This window comes from Cryptomeria japonica, chromosome 11, assembly GCF_030272615.1.
Source record: "Cryptomeria japonica chromosome 11, Sugi_1.0, whole genome shotgun sequence".
Lineage (NCBI taxonomy): Eukaryota > Viridiplantae > Streptophyta > Pinopsida > Cupressales > Cupressaceae > Cryptomeria > Cryptomeria japonica.
This window is the reverse complement of record NC_081415.1, coordinates 411,993,129-412,009,416: the sequence shown is the minus strand read 5'-3', so window position 1 is coordinate 412,009,416 and position 16,288 is coordinate 411,993,129. Positions and strand designations below refer to the sequence as shown.

The 16,288-nt window shown below is 37.5% G+C and overlaps 1 pseudogene; it reads right to left on the bottom strand.

Annotated features, from left to right (window-relative positions):
• LOC131041465 (photosystem I P700 chlorophyll a apoprotein A2-like) overlaps positions 1-16,288 on the bottom strand; it is a 35,434-nt pseudogene that overhangs the window by 18,005 nt on the left and 1,141 nt on the right.

The window sequence follows — 16,288 nt, the reverse complement described above, 5'->3', positions numbered from 1 at the left end:
ACACCTCAACTCCAAAATAGCAGCAACCCTTATTGCATAGAATGGTAACAAGGATCTCAAGACTTTTCTAACAACAGTGGAATCATCTATTTTACCTCCTGCACTCTTGATGTCTCCAACAATAGTTTTGATTCTTATTCCATATTGTTGAATGGTCTCTCCTTCAACCATCTGCATGTCTTCAAACTTTCCCCTAAAGCTCTCTTCCTTAGCTTGTTTCACATGCTCATCACTGCCATAGATATTCTCCAGAGCATCCCATACTTCTTTGGGATTATCTTTATCCTAAGCATCAATAAACTCAATGTCAGATAGACTACTGATTAGGGCTTCCATGACTTGCCCATTCTCTTGAATCTCTCTTTTTTAATCATCAGTGAGAGTACTGGTAGGAATAACATAAGCATTCTCAACATAGCTCCAGTGTTGAGCACCCATGCTTCTGATGTAGATCTTCATTTTGTCCTTCCATATCTTAAAGTTATCTCCATTTAACTTTGGACCTTCCCTCTTCATCATTAGAGTAGGATCTTTTCCTCAAGCGGTTAAGCTTACAACACAAAGGACTTGGAAGATGCTCTAATACCAATTGATGAATAATGATGAACAGTTAGTACCAAACTAGTACTGAGAGAGGGGGTGAATCGGTATAGACAAAAAATTTCCCTGAACCAGTTTGACTACAAAGACTTCACTTAACTAGTAAACAGTAACACCGGTCTAAATCAGAGCACTATCGGTAAAACACAGTGAGAGTATGAAAGACATAAACCAGTAAACACTTAGATCTCTACACAATCTAATATCTCATTTCCACTTCACCCGCATGTATAAACAAGTAATATATCATTAGAAATATAATGACTTTCGGTTCAACATGCTTTACCACTTGACAGAAAATATTAAAGCATCACATGAAAAGCATCACACATGACACACTGATTTTTCACGTGGAAACCCAACTAGGAAAAACCATAATCGGGATGAATACCCACAAGCTGTTCTTTGAACTCTTTTGAATTCCACTCTGTTAGGAGCCTAGTCTGGTTAAAGACTTTTACAATAGGTTCTACTAGGAACCGATCCTACTAGGGATCACCTGGTTAAGGGATGGCTAAATACCTGGTTAAAGGTTAGAACCCATTAAAGGTTACCTTGCAAGAGGATTTGAAGAACTCATTGAATTGAGTCACCTTGTTAAAGGATTTACACAAAATCCTATTAAAGCTACTTGGTTAATGGATTTTCCAACTGTTGAAATGGTTAGAAGTCAATAGGTAATACAGTGATCTGATAACAACACTCAATGCCAAGGCAGATCCACTTTAGCTCCTTTGCTTCTGCAATCACACTCTATAGGTATCAACACACTTCTTTGGTCTATCAAGAATCAAGTATCTCTTCACTTGGATATACACATAACATTTTCCAACAACTTTAAAATGAAAAACATTGTCGACCTTAAAGGAAACAGATAGGTCGGTAGCATAAACCCTAAACATTTAGGTTTAACAATTCAATCAGTTCAATCCTGACCGTTAATCATACTGCATTGAATACAACAGTCTTGAACAGATCTCAAGACATTCTCCAACATTCATTCTTTTCTGCTTCAGGAAGACGATAACCCATCATGCGCTCTCCACCATTTATAAAGACTTTGCACATTCCTGAGGTAGATAGGATCGATCTCCATGCAAGATCCTCAAGGAAATCTTTCATGCACACAAGGTTGATGTGGAAACACTATCTGATCTTCATTACAATGCTAACTCATCACAAGATGTCATCGGTTGAATCACATAGGCTTGGAATGCATGAACCAGAAACCTTTAAGTTGAGACTACCAACCGATAGTCATGCCAAATGAAATCCCGATAGAAAACTTCCCATATATCGGTTCTGATTCCAATATATCGCTTCACTTTTTCACATATATCGGTTCACAATATCATACCGGTTCTCACATATACTGGTTTGCTTACTTCAATATACCAGTTCATGCTTCAGCATATTGACATCAATGACAACATACAATATCATCATGTCATCAAGCTCTACAACATCAATGACAACATACAATATCATCATGTCATCAAGCTCTGCACATATGCCAACAATCGGAAGGAGAATAGCTCCATGAACCGATTAACACCATCCATTTGAAGAAATTCTTCATCTAAATATTCTCTGCTCCAGTAGCCTATACAGCTAATTTTTTTTGAAGAAATCCTAAAAATCAGAAAAACTCCTGAAGAAATAAAAAAAATTAAAAAAAGTCCTGAAAAAAGCAAAAAAAAAAAAAAAAGAAGAAGAAGAAAAAAGCAAAAAAAAATGCCTTGGTGAAAACCTGGTAAACAAGCACCTTGGTAAAAGAAAAAAATGAATCTCTGCCAAGTAGGTGAAAACCTGGAAAATAGGCACCTCTTATACTCAACGCTCCATCTATCAACACAACGTTAGCATTTCCCATTTTCATGCATCTTTATTATCACTTGTACATATATTTCAGTCACATTTATGACATTCTGGTTCGTTAAAACCCCCATGAATTGAAACTAATTAATGTCCTAGTCTTAGGCTAATCAACAAAGCACATTACATGTCCTAAGCAGTATCAACCAAGTCATCTTTCCATCAATGAAACCTACTCATCCACTCTGAGTCAGTCACCTATCTTCTAACTACCGAAGATTTTTATCACTGAGTATACAAGCAAAACAACATAATGAAAAACAATCACATAAAACTGCTTCATGTTTCCAATTGAAACATATGATTCAAGATTTATTAGAGCAAGGAGTAATTGAGGTAGATCCACCCCATCCGACCTCCAACACTGATCATACCATTTTCAAACTCCTTTGCTTGACCATGACAAGGGTAAAGCGTCTTCTTCCACCTCTGCTCAAACGGCCAATTATGCAAATACCGGTTATCACAATGTTATTAATTATTTTCATGCATCAAATGAGTATGTATCCACCTTGAGAATAAAAGGACAAGATCCTTCTTGTGCGGTCACCACTCGTCGATCCAAAATAGTCTTGAAAGGAGCTCCTGCAGCTCCCAAACCAACTCCTGCAAGTCAGTATAATCTTTTGGATCATCTAGGAAAAACACCTGCACAAATATCCATTCTAGAGTTGTTGAAAATGTCTCCCATGCATCGTGCAGTCCTGGATAAAGCCTTAGTTGAGTCCACTGTTCCAATAGATATTGATGTTGACCAGTTTCAAGCCTGGATTGGACATTTAGCCATTTCCCAAAATGTCGCATTTTCTGACAATGATATCTCACCCAACAACCTCCCTCACAATGATCCTTTACACCTTGAAGTCTTTGTTCATAACTGCAAAATCCGACGAGTCTTGGTAGATGGTGGAGCAGGTCTTAATATTTGTACTTTGAGAGTGGTTATTGGCCTTGGGTATATAGAAAATGACATTGATGCTTCTAAAAGAATAACAATCAAAGCATATGATGATGCTGAGCGCCCATCCAAAGGGATAATTACATTACCTATCAGAGTTGGTCCAGTGACAGAAAACACTTTCCTACAAGTCCTAGACCTTGATCTCCCTTATAATATGATTCTTGGCCGTCCATGGATCCATGCAATGAAGGCAGTTCCATCCACCTATCATCAATGTTTAAAATATCCTTACAATGGAACTGAGATAACAATTCCTGGAGATCCTAATCCATTTCAATTTTTTGCTACTCTAAAGGACACCCCTCAGTGACAGGTCCCAGTCAAGAGAGAGGCCAAATCACATAGCTATGTGGATCCCAATCAATTGTTAGAGGCTGTCAAAGGTAAATTGAAGATACAAGACCAAGGGTGTAAATAATATTCAATGGATCAGACATTCCTCATTGGGAATTTGCCAATATCTCCAAAATAATATGGCAAACCGCATTTATTGCAAAAAGAACCTAAGGTCATTATTCAATATCAGCCTCCTACTACATTTACCAAATGGGGAGAACTTGACAAGGAAACTGTAGATGACAATGTCATAGATTGGATTTATAAAGATCCAATTGAGACCCCCCCTGTCAGATTGCCAGTGGAATGATATGGCAAAGGATTTACCATGCTGCAAAAGAAAGGATATGATGGTTGCAGTGGCTTAGGCCTGAACAACAATGGAAGGCTAGAACCTATCATACCCAAGAGATGACCCCCAACTTTAGGGTTAGGTTTTGTACCATTACGAATTGGATCCACATCTACCAAAATGTCCACGTGTCGAAAAGGGCGTGATTCTGATGATGAAATAACACCTGAGGATACCCGACCTGAGACTGATTCTAATGAATGGGAGTGGAGTTCTTTTTCTTCTAGCTCCTATGCCCTTGACAATATCTTCATTGACCCTGATAATTTGCCTATGGATGACAAACATGAAATAACCCCTCTTCCTAAAACATGTCCTCATGCTTGGATAGAGTCATTTTGGGATCCAAGCTCCGAATCCGATACAAGTAGTTCGGATAGTGACACCACGGATGTTCACATTTTTACCATATCAGCCCTCTCTATCCTTACAATTGATGATGACATGCCCCTCATTTATCCCCAGCTTATCCAACATGACCAACAAGAACCGCTCACATTGGACTGTTTTCAAAATGATGAAGCAATTGCAGAATTCCTGGGACTATGGGAAGGCATACCACAAGGTGATCATAAGGCAGGCTTTGCTATCGACCTAGATTCCACAGCATATTTTGGGGAGTCAACTCCCTCTTCTAGTCATAAAAAAGAAAAAGAAAAAGAAAAAATCAAAAGAATAGATCTTTGAGTGAAAACCATAAGGCACTCTCTGATCATACAAAAGTAAAAATAAAAGACGTACTTGCAGGTGAAAACCTTTCTGAGGCACCCAAAGGTGGAAGAGTGGACGTACCCCTATCAATTCAGGATAAATCAACATTGCTTGTGGAGATGACTGAGGAAATCAATTTGGGTACACCTGACAACCCTAAGGTCATTCATTTTGTTGTTTCTCTATCAAAACAAGAAAAGATAGATTTTGTCAATTTCTTTCTAGAGAAGAAGATCAGCTTTGCATGGTCCTATGCAGATATGCCTGGCCTTGATCCAGAATTGGTTCTTCATCATTTGCCATTAAAAGCGGATGCCAAGCCTATCAAACAGAAACTTAGAAAGATGCATCCTCAGGTGGCTCTTCTGGTCAAAGTGGAATTAAAAAAATTGCTAGATGTGGGTTTCATCAGACCCATTGATTATGCAGACTGGATTTCAAATTTAGTGCCAGTTAGCAAAGTAACTGGGGGCATCAGAATCTGCATAGATTTTAGGGATCTCAATAAAGCATGCCCTAAAGATGATTTTCCATTGCCAAACATAGACATCATAGTGGACATGACGGCTGGATATGAGATGCTTTCATTAATGGATGGTTTCTCTGGCTATAACCAAATTCGCATTGCTCCTAAAGATCAACATAAGACCGCATTCACTTGTGCTTGGGGCACCTATTGCTGGAATGTGATGCCCTTCAGTCTCAAAAATGCAGGTGCAACATATCAAAGAGCAATGACGACAACTTTTCATGATTTCATGCATACTTTGATGGAGGATTATGTTGATGACTTGTTATGTAAATCTGTTACCAGAGATAGTCATCTAGCCATCTTGGGCCCAATCTTTGACAGAATGGAGACCTACAAACTCAGGCTCAATCCAAAAAAGTGTGTCTTTGGTGTTACAGCTGGCAAATTACTCGGATACATTCTTTCTCCCCGAGGCATTGAGGTGGACCCCGCCAAGGTCAAGGCAATAATGGATATGCCTCCACCTTCAAATCTCTGGCAATTAAGAAGTTTTCAAGGAAAGCTCCAGTCAATTCGTCACTTCATAGCTCAGTTGGCCGACAAATGTCATCCATTCCAACATCTACTGCACAAAGGTGTTGCTTTTAAATGGACTGAGCAATGTCAATCAGCTTTTCAAGCTCTCAAAGACTATTTGCTAGCACCGCCTATTCTAATGCCTCCTATAGAAGGAAAGCCCTTTTTATTGTATATCTTTGCAACTGAAACAGCATTAGGAGTTCTCTTGGCTCAACAAGATGAGAATGGAAAAGAAAGAGCTATTTACTATATCAGTCGGACACTGGTTGGTTATGAATTAAATTATTCAACTATTGAGAGGGCATGCTTAGCAGTGGTATTTGCAACACAAAAGCTCCGGCATTATATGCTAAGCCACCAAACATTGTTGGTTGCAAAAATTGATCCCTTAAAATATTTGCTTAGCCGAGCAACTTTGACGGGTCACCTAGCAAAATGGGTCATGATTCTCAGTGAATTTGACATTGAGTATATGGAGCGAAAGGCCATAAAAGGACAAGTCATAGCAGATCAACTTGTAGAGGCTCCTATTTCTGATGATCATCCCATGTTGACCGATTTTCTAGATGAATCAAACTTTGTTTTCACATCATCTAATGAATGGAAGTTATACTTTGATGGGTCCCATACCAAGTTCGGGTCCGGAGCAGGCATCTTGTTTGTCACCCCTCAAGGTGATGCTATTCCAAAGTCTTACAGAATAACTTTCCCTTGCACCAATAACATTGCAGAGTATAAGCACTGGTTATAGGACTCCGAGTAGCTGTCCACTGGAATGTCAAGCATTTGCAAGTCTATGGAGATTCTCAATTAGTCATCCGACAAGTGAATGATGACTATGAAACAAAAGATGAAAAGCTTATTCCTTATAAGCACATGGTAGATTTCTTCAAGACAAAATTCACAATTATCCATTTCAGTCAAGTGCCAAGAATGCAAAACAAGTCGGCAGATGCAATGGCTACAATCGCTTCCATGTTGAATATGCCTCATAATATGGACAAGTGTGAATTCTTGGTCAAACAATTGCTGGTCCCCTCTTTTGACATTTCGACAGCTGATGTGATGTGCATTCTTGTTGGTCCCAACTCCCCATGGTACAATGACGTATATCAATATTTGAAATCCCAGACCTTACCACCTAACCTTTCCGTGAACCAACGCCGAGCCTTTATCCGATAGACAACCAAGTATGTCATCATTGCCGACACCCTTTACCGCTATTCCTTTGACCATACCCTCCTCAGGTGTTTGGATTCTGACAAAGCACAAATGGCTTTACACGAGGTTCATGATGGTATATGTGGGGGCCATTTCAATGGTCTTAGCTTAGCCAAAAAGTTGATTCGTGTTGGGTATTATTGGCCCACTTTAGAAAAAGATGTTCATGATTTTGTTAAAAAGTGCTACAAGTGCCAAATCCATGGAAATTATATTCATGCACCAGCCCAAGAGCTTCATTCTGTCATATCTCCATGGCCCTTTTCTCAGTGGGGATTGGATCTTATTGGCAAGATTCACCCAACATCTGCAAATGGACATAAGTTCATTATTACAGCTATAGAATATTTTACCAAATGGATCGAGGCTATCCCCATGACTTATATCACTGGTGTCCAAATTTCAAAATTCTTGCTGAACTATATCATATGCAGATATGGGGTACCCCTTGCCATAGTCACAGATAATGATCGACCTTTTAAGAATAAAGATGTCAAAGAACTCTGTGACAAGTTTCACATTCAACATCGTTTTTCCAGTCCGTATTATCCATGAGGTAATGGGCAAGCTGAAGCATCAAATAAAACCATTATCAAGATCCTGAAGAAAGTTGTCAATGATGCTGGTCGAGATTGGCACGTACAGTTAAATCCAGCACTATGGGCCTATCGCACTTCTATCCGCACACCTACTGGCGCAACACCTTATTCCTTGTTGTATGGTGCGGAAGCCATTTTACCTTTGGAAGTCAAGATTCCTTCCTTGTGGGTTTCCTTGCAACACCTGATTGATGATGAGACACATAGAGTCTCTTGGCTGCATCAGCTTGAGATGTTAGATGAAAAGCATCAGACAGCTCTGACACATTTGCAAGCATATCAAAACCGTCTCCATCGCTCTTATAATAAGAGAGTCAAAGGGCGACACTTTGAAGTGGGAGACCTGGTTTTAAAGGCAAACCCTAAGAATGCACAGTCTACTGACATCATCAAAGGTAAATTTGAACCTAATTGGGTTGGGCCTTTCATAGTAACTGCAGCCTATGGCTCGGGGGCATATCAGCTTGCCACTCCAAAAGGTGAACCTCTGTCCGATCCTATCAATAGCATGCATCTTCGCAAGTACTGGGCATAATTCTCTATCAGTACTTATTCAAATATGATCCTGAAAAAATACAAAAAAAAATGAAAAAATGAAAAATACAAAAAAATGAAAAAAGAGAAAAAAGAAACAAGAGCAAAAAAAGTAAAGAGAAAAAAATGATTTGCCCTCTAGTGAAAACCTGGCAAACAGGCGCTTTGGGCAAGTACCATGGTGAAAACCTGGCAATCAGGCGCCATGAGTAATGAGATCATTGCTCTGCCATCTATCATGACTTTTAGCTCTACTTTCTCTCGGCCGGTTTATCATGCCTATCTTTGTCTTGACCCAATGTTCAGTTCTAGGCCTGTTATTGGTCAACATCATTGTCTTGCCTACTCCAATTTCTTGTCCATATGTTTTGGTCCCAGGTCTATGTGTCTTTCAGCTGCACATTGGGTGCCTTCCCCTTGTCATGATCAATCACTGGAACTTTTAAATTGAAAAATGTCCTGAAAAAATCTCATAAAAATTGTAAAATGTCCTGAGAAAATATCAAAAAAATTGAAAAAAGTCCTGAAAAAATCTTCAAGCAAAAAAATAAAAAAAAGTCTTGAAAAAATCTTCAAGCAAAAAAATCGAATAAAGTCCTGAAAAAAGCATCTAAAAACTGAAAAAAATGAAAATCCCTAAAAATCATAAAAAGTCCTGAAAAAATGAACAAAAACATTTCAAAAACATTAAAATCCAAAAAACAAGCATTTTGCAATAAAGGATCCCTTGGTGCATAGACAAATCACTGAACATCCATCCAATACCTCGCAATCAATCGAACATTGTGCTTTAATGAAATCACGCATCAACAGATGAACTTGTTACTCAAACCAAACATTCAAACTGATCGCACTTGTCATATCAATCAACCGCAAATTTATTCATCCTTGGCACACTATCATGGGTCTTATACAGGGTGTGGTATACTTGAAACCAGACTGTGTCCTATCTTAGATAGGATACCACATGTCCTAAAACCAGACAGCATGATCATCTTATCAGCACTTTCAACTTTTGACAACGAAGATCAAGGTGTTTGTTTGATTTGTTGGAATTTGTGCATCTTATCTTTTTATTGATTTATCTTTGGCTTCGATCATGTTCCTATGTTGCTCGATGATGTCACTGAGTGATTTAGAGTGACCGGGATGGTTCATGATCCTTTTCTTTGTTGCTTGTCTATGATGTGTCTATCTTTCACAAAAAGGGTTGCATTTCAGCTCTGGCCTTCAATGCCATGATGCTACGCATCCATTTTGCTACATAAAAATAAAGGTTCTCACCTACACAGTGCATTACTGAAAGTAAGTTTTCTTCATCTTTAACTGTCTTCTGTCTCATTTTCTTCTTACTAACATTTCTTCCATCAATTCGGATAGTTAGTTCGGTCTAGTGCTCTGATTTCCCCAAACATATGTTGCATCCTGCATCCATTTGGTTAGTACATTTGCATTACATTAAGCATCATATCAAGCATTTTATCCACTTCATTTCATAAATACATCAAAAATACATAAAAATACATCCATACATGTTCATAAACAATACATAAGTCATCCATACATGGAAAATAACATCAGTCATAACATATTGCATTTCATCATATCGATGCATATCATATATCATCATAATATCGAAGTACAAAATCGGACTGTCTGTCCTAAGTATGGCCCACAGGCTGACTACAAAATGTCAAACTACATAATATCCACTGTCTGTCATAAGGAGCACGTGCCTTTGTCACTAGGTTCTCCCTCTATCCTCTTCACCAATTAATGTACATTAGGAAATAGGAAATCATCACAAGACAAGATATACGTAATAACTCAATCACAAAAGAATTCATTGCAATGAATCTATCCTAAGACACATTCAATAGAGACATGAAAATAGAGCAGACAAAACTAATGATTGTGCAAACTAGATGATGATTTGAATGCTCCTTCCATGCGGCTCATTGTTCTTCTTTCCTCTCCAAATAGTTGTGGATCTCACCTACAAGTGCACACACAATTGAAAGCAAGTAGACGGGATTCTTGATCAAGAGTACTAGAAGCTTAGATTCAATAGCCTGATTATCAATTACCAATTACCAAATTAGCCTTGATTGATAAAGATCATCCAATTTATAGAAGAATTGGAGAGATGAACAAATTAGCATGATAGTGATTCGAATGGAAATTCAAATCAAGAATAGCAAAATTATGACATGTCTATGACAAATTGCTATGCAAGGGTTTATGACAATTTATGACAAATTCCATGTCAAGAATTTATGACAATTTATGACAAATTTCTATGTCAAGAATTGATTGATTGTCAATTATGACAAATTATGACAAATTTCTATGTCATTTCCATGAATTTAGGAGAGAAATAGGAGGAAATTGAAATTAGGAAATTAGAAAATTAAGAAATTAGAAAATTGATGGAAATTAGGAATTTGAAATTAGGTAAATTAATTAATAATCTTTCATTTATTAATTAATTCACAAAGAGGAATAATTAGCCAATTAAATGAAGATTTAATTGTAATGAGAAGACTTAGGATAAATAAGTAATTTATTAATCCTAAAGGAAGAAAATGATAAGCAAGGTTAAATGACTAAATCACAAAACCCTAGAAGGTGAATTAGCAATGCGAGGATGACAATTAGGTCTTGATTGAAGATAATTAATGTCGATCATGATTTTGATTTAACAAAGGACCAATGTGATAAATGATTTGATTGATAAATGCGCCAATTGACGAGGAACAATGACAAATTGATCCAAATTGACATAATTGTGACAGAGAATGATCGATAGCGAAATGATCGCAAAATGACAAAATTGACAAGAGGACAAGGATCGATGACAAAATAGATTGCAAGATGACAGGATTGAAAATGACCACGATCGATGACAAATCGATCGCAAAATGACAAGATCGAACATGACAATGACCGATGACAAATCGATTGCCAGATGATAAGATTGATCAAAGGACAAAACCCTAATTAGGATTGACAATGTCCAAAATAATGACAAATGAGTACGCACATTGATGTGATAGGATAAAATCGATTAAAATCATGACTGGATAGAATTGTCGACAAGACCAAATTCGAGAGCGAGACGATTGAAGAATGTAGAAGAATGACTCGATGCTCGCAAATGATAAAAACCAAGTGCGTGACATAGGAGAAATGTTAATGCAACGCAAAAAACCTAAGATGAGGCAATGCGCAAATGTTAAAGTATGACTCCGCAAGCATTGACCATTTTTAGGTGTCTACAATGGTAATAATCTCTTTATCTTCTGAATGAGAGTTGGATGAATCGTCATTTCTTAGCTAAGCGGTTTCTTATTCATCATTTCTCCAATTGAGTACTTGTGTATCGAGATGTTAGTTGCATACATAAGCATCTTATATAGATTCATACGTTTCATTATCACTCATTCGCATTCATCGTATTGCATAGGAAAAAGAAAATTTAAAAATTTGCATTACTCATTACTCATTTTCATCATTTATTTGCATATGAAAAGAAACAAAAACAAACATTCATATTCATTTGCATTTACATACATCCATACTAAAAAATAATATGCATACATATAGAATAAAGCATATAGAAGACATCTCATAATAGATCGACACAAGTACTATGAAGTCCAATCAGATCTTGTATATATATAATCATCAATGTATTGGGGTACAAATAATGCCAACTGACATGTACCAACTCCCATTGGAGCAAGAATCGTAAGGGCTACAAAAAAATAGGTGTGTCTATAAAATATCTCAGAGATACAAAAAGAATATCTAGCTCTTGGCCTCTCCCTCATCGCCTTGTAGAGGAGGTGGAGCCTCCTGACCCAGATCCTAATGAGGTGCCCAAGCTCCCTCTGATCGAGCCATATACTGCGAACACAGTACAACCTATTGTGCTACTGGAACTGCTATGCTATAAACCACAACATAATAGGCTGCCTGACTCATCTGATGGAGAACCTTCTACTGAAGAGTGTCTCGCTCTACCCTCATTACTACAACCTGATGATCATGCTCTGCTCTGAGCTTAGGTAGCTAATGATCTCTCTCTACTCTAAGATCCACTAGCTATCGGTCTCACTCCACCAGCTGAGTCTATGCCACTATTAGCTGTAACTGCAAACCCACTAGGCGTACTCTCATCGACCATGCTATGTCAGCCCCATATCCCTCACAGGCTCTCCGCCTCTGACTCCCCCTACTCCTCTCTCCTCTACCTAACATGTCTCAGCGCTACTCTCTCCTCCTCTCCTCCACCCTTTGACACTCTCACTCTACCAAGTCTCACTCCAATTGTCCCTAGGGATCTGCCCTCTCCTCTCTGCTTCCTACCACCAACTGGTACCCTATTGCTGCTAGCACCAGGATTACCATCTACCTGCCTTGGAGCCTCAACTCTCTATCCCTACCTCTATTCATATCCCTGTCCCTGAGTGGGGGTATCATCCTCTACCTCCTCTATGCAAGGTGCCTACTCAGGCAGATCCATAAATCTCAAGAATGGATGTTGTTGGAACCGATCCCTATACTAGGGCAAGACCCCCGCATCTGCAACATCATCCATATAGTCCCATCTGAGACATTGTAACCCAGTCGGCTCCTCCATGATCAAGGCATAAGATAATCTCAGTGTTCATCCCCACCTCTCCTCATCTGCATAACATGCATATGCAGTGAACTCCTACGAGATCCCCTGAGGTCTACCATACTACCTCATCACTTGGGAAACAACGAATCGCTCAACTACTATCTATGATCTACCGATGAGTGGTTGAGTCACGAACAAATCCCTATGAACAATCCTCAAATTGTCCCATGGCTCTAGACCCCTGTACGATCTCCATATCATAGCTATCAAGTCATCCAACTACCGTCTCTAAAAATTTGTCTTTCCCAGATGGGGTTGAGTAACATATCCTAAATATCTATATACAATAGGCTGACCAGGATCCCTGTCGTCATCCATGATCGGCCTGCAAAATAGGAGGTGCTCCCAGGCCCATACCTGTAAAATCAAAACTCCTGCAGCCATACTCTTCCCCTCCCTATATACAATCTCATGCATCTCATGATACATGTGTGCTAATATACAAGAACCCCAGCCTAATCTCTGATGGGTCTCAATAAGCCTCTCTAACACCCTACCCCATCCACACAAAAATCCCTGTTATCCCCTATCTGGCATCAGGAAAATAATCGATAAAACCTACCAAGATGCAAGCCATTGAAAAGTCCTCATTGTACCTAGTCATCATCACGTCCCAACTGATAGAATGTGTCAGAATATCTAGATCCTTGAAAACCTGTCTAACAGCTAGTAACCCAGGAAGCTGCACTGCATCATAATCAACCTTCCCTCCAGTAAAAGAGACACGGAGAATACTGTACACATCCTTAGGAGTGATGGTCATCTCCCCAACTAGCAAATGGAATGTGTTATGCTCTGAATGAAACCTCTCAACTAATGTGGTTAGCATACCGTGATTCACACGGATATCAGGCAACTGTAAAAGGTGAGTCAATCTGCACAAATGAATATGTGCCTGGTCAATACTAGATAACTCATGAACTAATGTCATGGTCAGTGGATATACACATCGAAATAATACATGGAGAAATCAAACCTGCAAAAATCAAACAACAAACCATCAGGAAACATTTAAAATTAGCCTATAAGAAAAGCAAAATATCACGCAAATCCAACTACATCAACTACAAAATCAAAATTTCAAGTTTTCACCTTCAACAATGATCACTATTTTTTAAATGACATAACACAGTAGAGGCAGCAACTCGTACGTGTTAGGAATAGGCCTAGTATGACAAAACACTCTCATACGACCCAAGACTAGCTCTAGGATGACAAAATGGGCTATTTTGAATGTTATCGTATGACACAAGGGTACTTTTAGTACGACAAAAATAGTGGACTTAAATGATAAAACATAATCAGTTTGTCGTACGAGACAGGATCCTGTCTCGCATGACAAAACAAGAAAGCCCGACTTCAACGTGCCAAAAATTAAAAAATTCAACAAAAAAATTCAAAATTGAAATGATTAACAGGCTTAAGATAGATCACTTACCGTTGGCTCGTAGTCCCAAGATTGATTATGTCATCTTTGGTGCTCGAATCGATGCATATGAGTGGGAACCACCATTTTTCTTCACATAAGGCTTTTTGAATTTTCAAACTTGGAGGGTTAAAATGATTTGAAAATGACACTTTTACCCCATATATAGCCAAAACCCTAATTTTTCAACTTGCTCTGATGGACATGAAAATTGTACCCTTGGTTAATTTGCCCATTTTGATTCCATTTTCAAGATCGAAATCAAAATACGAGATCATTTTCCTAGTCAATTTCACAATTTGGACCACTAAGCTCTTTTTCATAAGATGCTCATTCTCGCTTCAATTTGCACTCAAAAATCAACATTGAATCTCAATTCAATTCTACATATCAGCTTTGCACTCAATTTCTCATCAATCAACACTAAATCTACAAAACTTCCTCTAAATCAATTTGTGAACAAATAATTATCATCGATAAATTCCTAATCATCATGTACCCTTCGATTTCGCTCTCAAGGGAGCATACTCATGACCTCATGACCTCATATCTTTAAAGTCGAGAAAGTTTTCAAATCTTCATCAAAGTCAAGCAAAAAAAATCTTTTTCAACTAAAGAAAATCAAATTCTTATTGCTAAGGGGCATCTCAGCTTCATCGCTTCACATCAAGTTGAGATCTCTCGATCATCTGAATCGAATCAATCGCTAGGGGCATATCAGTTTCATCGCATCAAATCAAGCTGATATTGTCTTCATCTGAATCGGTCTCTTGACATTAATCAATTTCATTGGTATTTATCAAGATGATTATTCATTTAAAATCAATCAAGGGTTTAAAGAGTATCTTCGATCACACACTCAATCTAAGCAAGTGTTCAGTTTCATCGCATCAAATCAAGTTGAACAGTTTATCTTTGCTCATCATATCTTGATCCATCAAGTTCAAGATCAATTTTATCTTCGCTCGCTGTGTCTAGATCAATCAAGTTCTAGATTAGTAAGATCTGCTTCTTGATCAATCAAGTTCAAGTTTGGTATTTTTGCTCTCTATCATTCCTATTTCAATCAAGTTTGGGATTAGTATCACTTTAATCAACTTTGTTCAGCTTCATTGCTTCAAATCAAGCTAAATATCTTGCTCTTCATCTGGTTCATGATCAATGAAGTTCAGAATTGGCATCTCCTAGACATCAACTATCCTTTGAACCAACGTGCTACTTGCACATTAATTCAAAGAGGGGCAAATGTAATACCCTAAAAATGGTCATCTAAACCATGGGCCCCTAATCTTGACAACATCACCAAGGTCCTAACCAAAGGCAATTAAATCAATCTTGAGCACATTATTTAATTCTTTAATCATCAAATATTACATGGCAAGTGAATTACTCAATATTAATGAAATATTTATTTAATTAATTAAATCATTCCAAGAATATCATTTTGATCAATTATCTTGATTAATTTATTAAATATCCTAGCATATTTAATTAATTAATAAATTTGCCATTTAATCATGCAAAAAAGGAATTAATTTATTACAAAAGAGGAATTAATCACAAAGCAATAGTTAAATTAAAAATAAAATAAAATAATTAAATTGAGAGAGAAATCAAACTTGAGATAATATTTCTTTCTTCTAAATTGAGAACTTGAAATCAAAAAAACAATTAATTGAATTATTAATCGTTCTCTAAAATTAGAACTCCAAGCTTTTGAGAAAAATAAGTTCAGTTGCATTGAAAAGACTATTTTCTTGAATAAATTAAAGAATAATCTATTTTTATCACAAATGCATTGAATTAATTAAATCTTATTTCTAATGCAACTTGAACTTCTTATTTGAATGCATTTCAATTAAACTATAATTGGAGTCTATCTCAAAGTTAACTAAACCTGATTTCTCATTTATTTCAATTAATTCTAAATTGTGC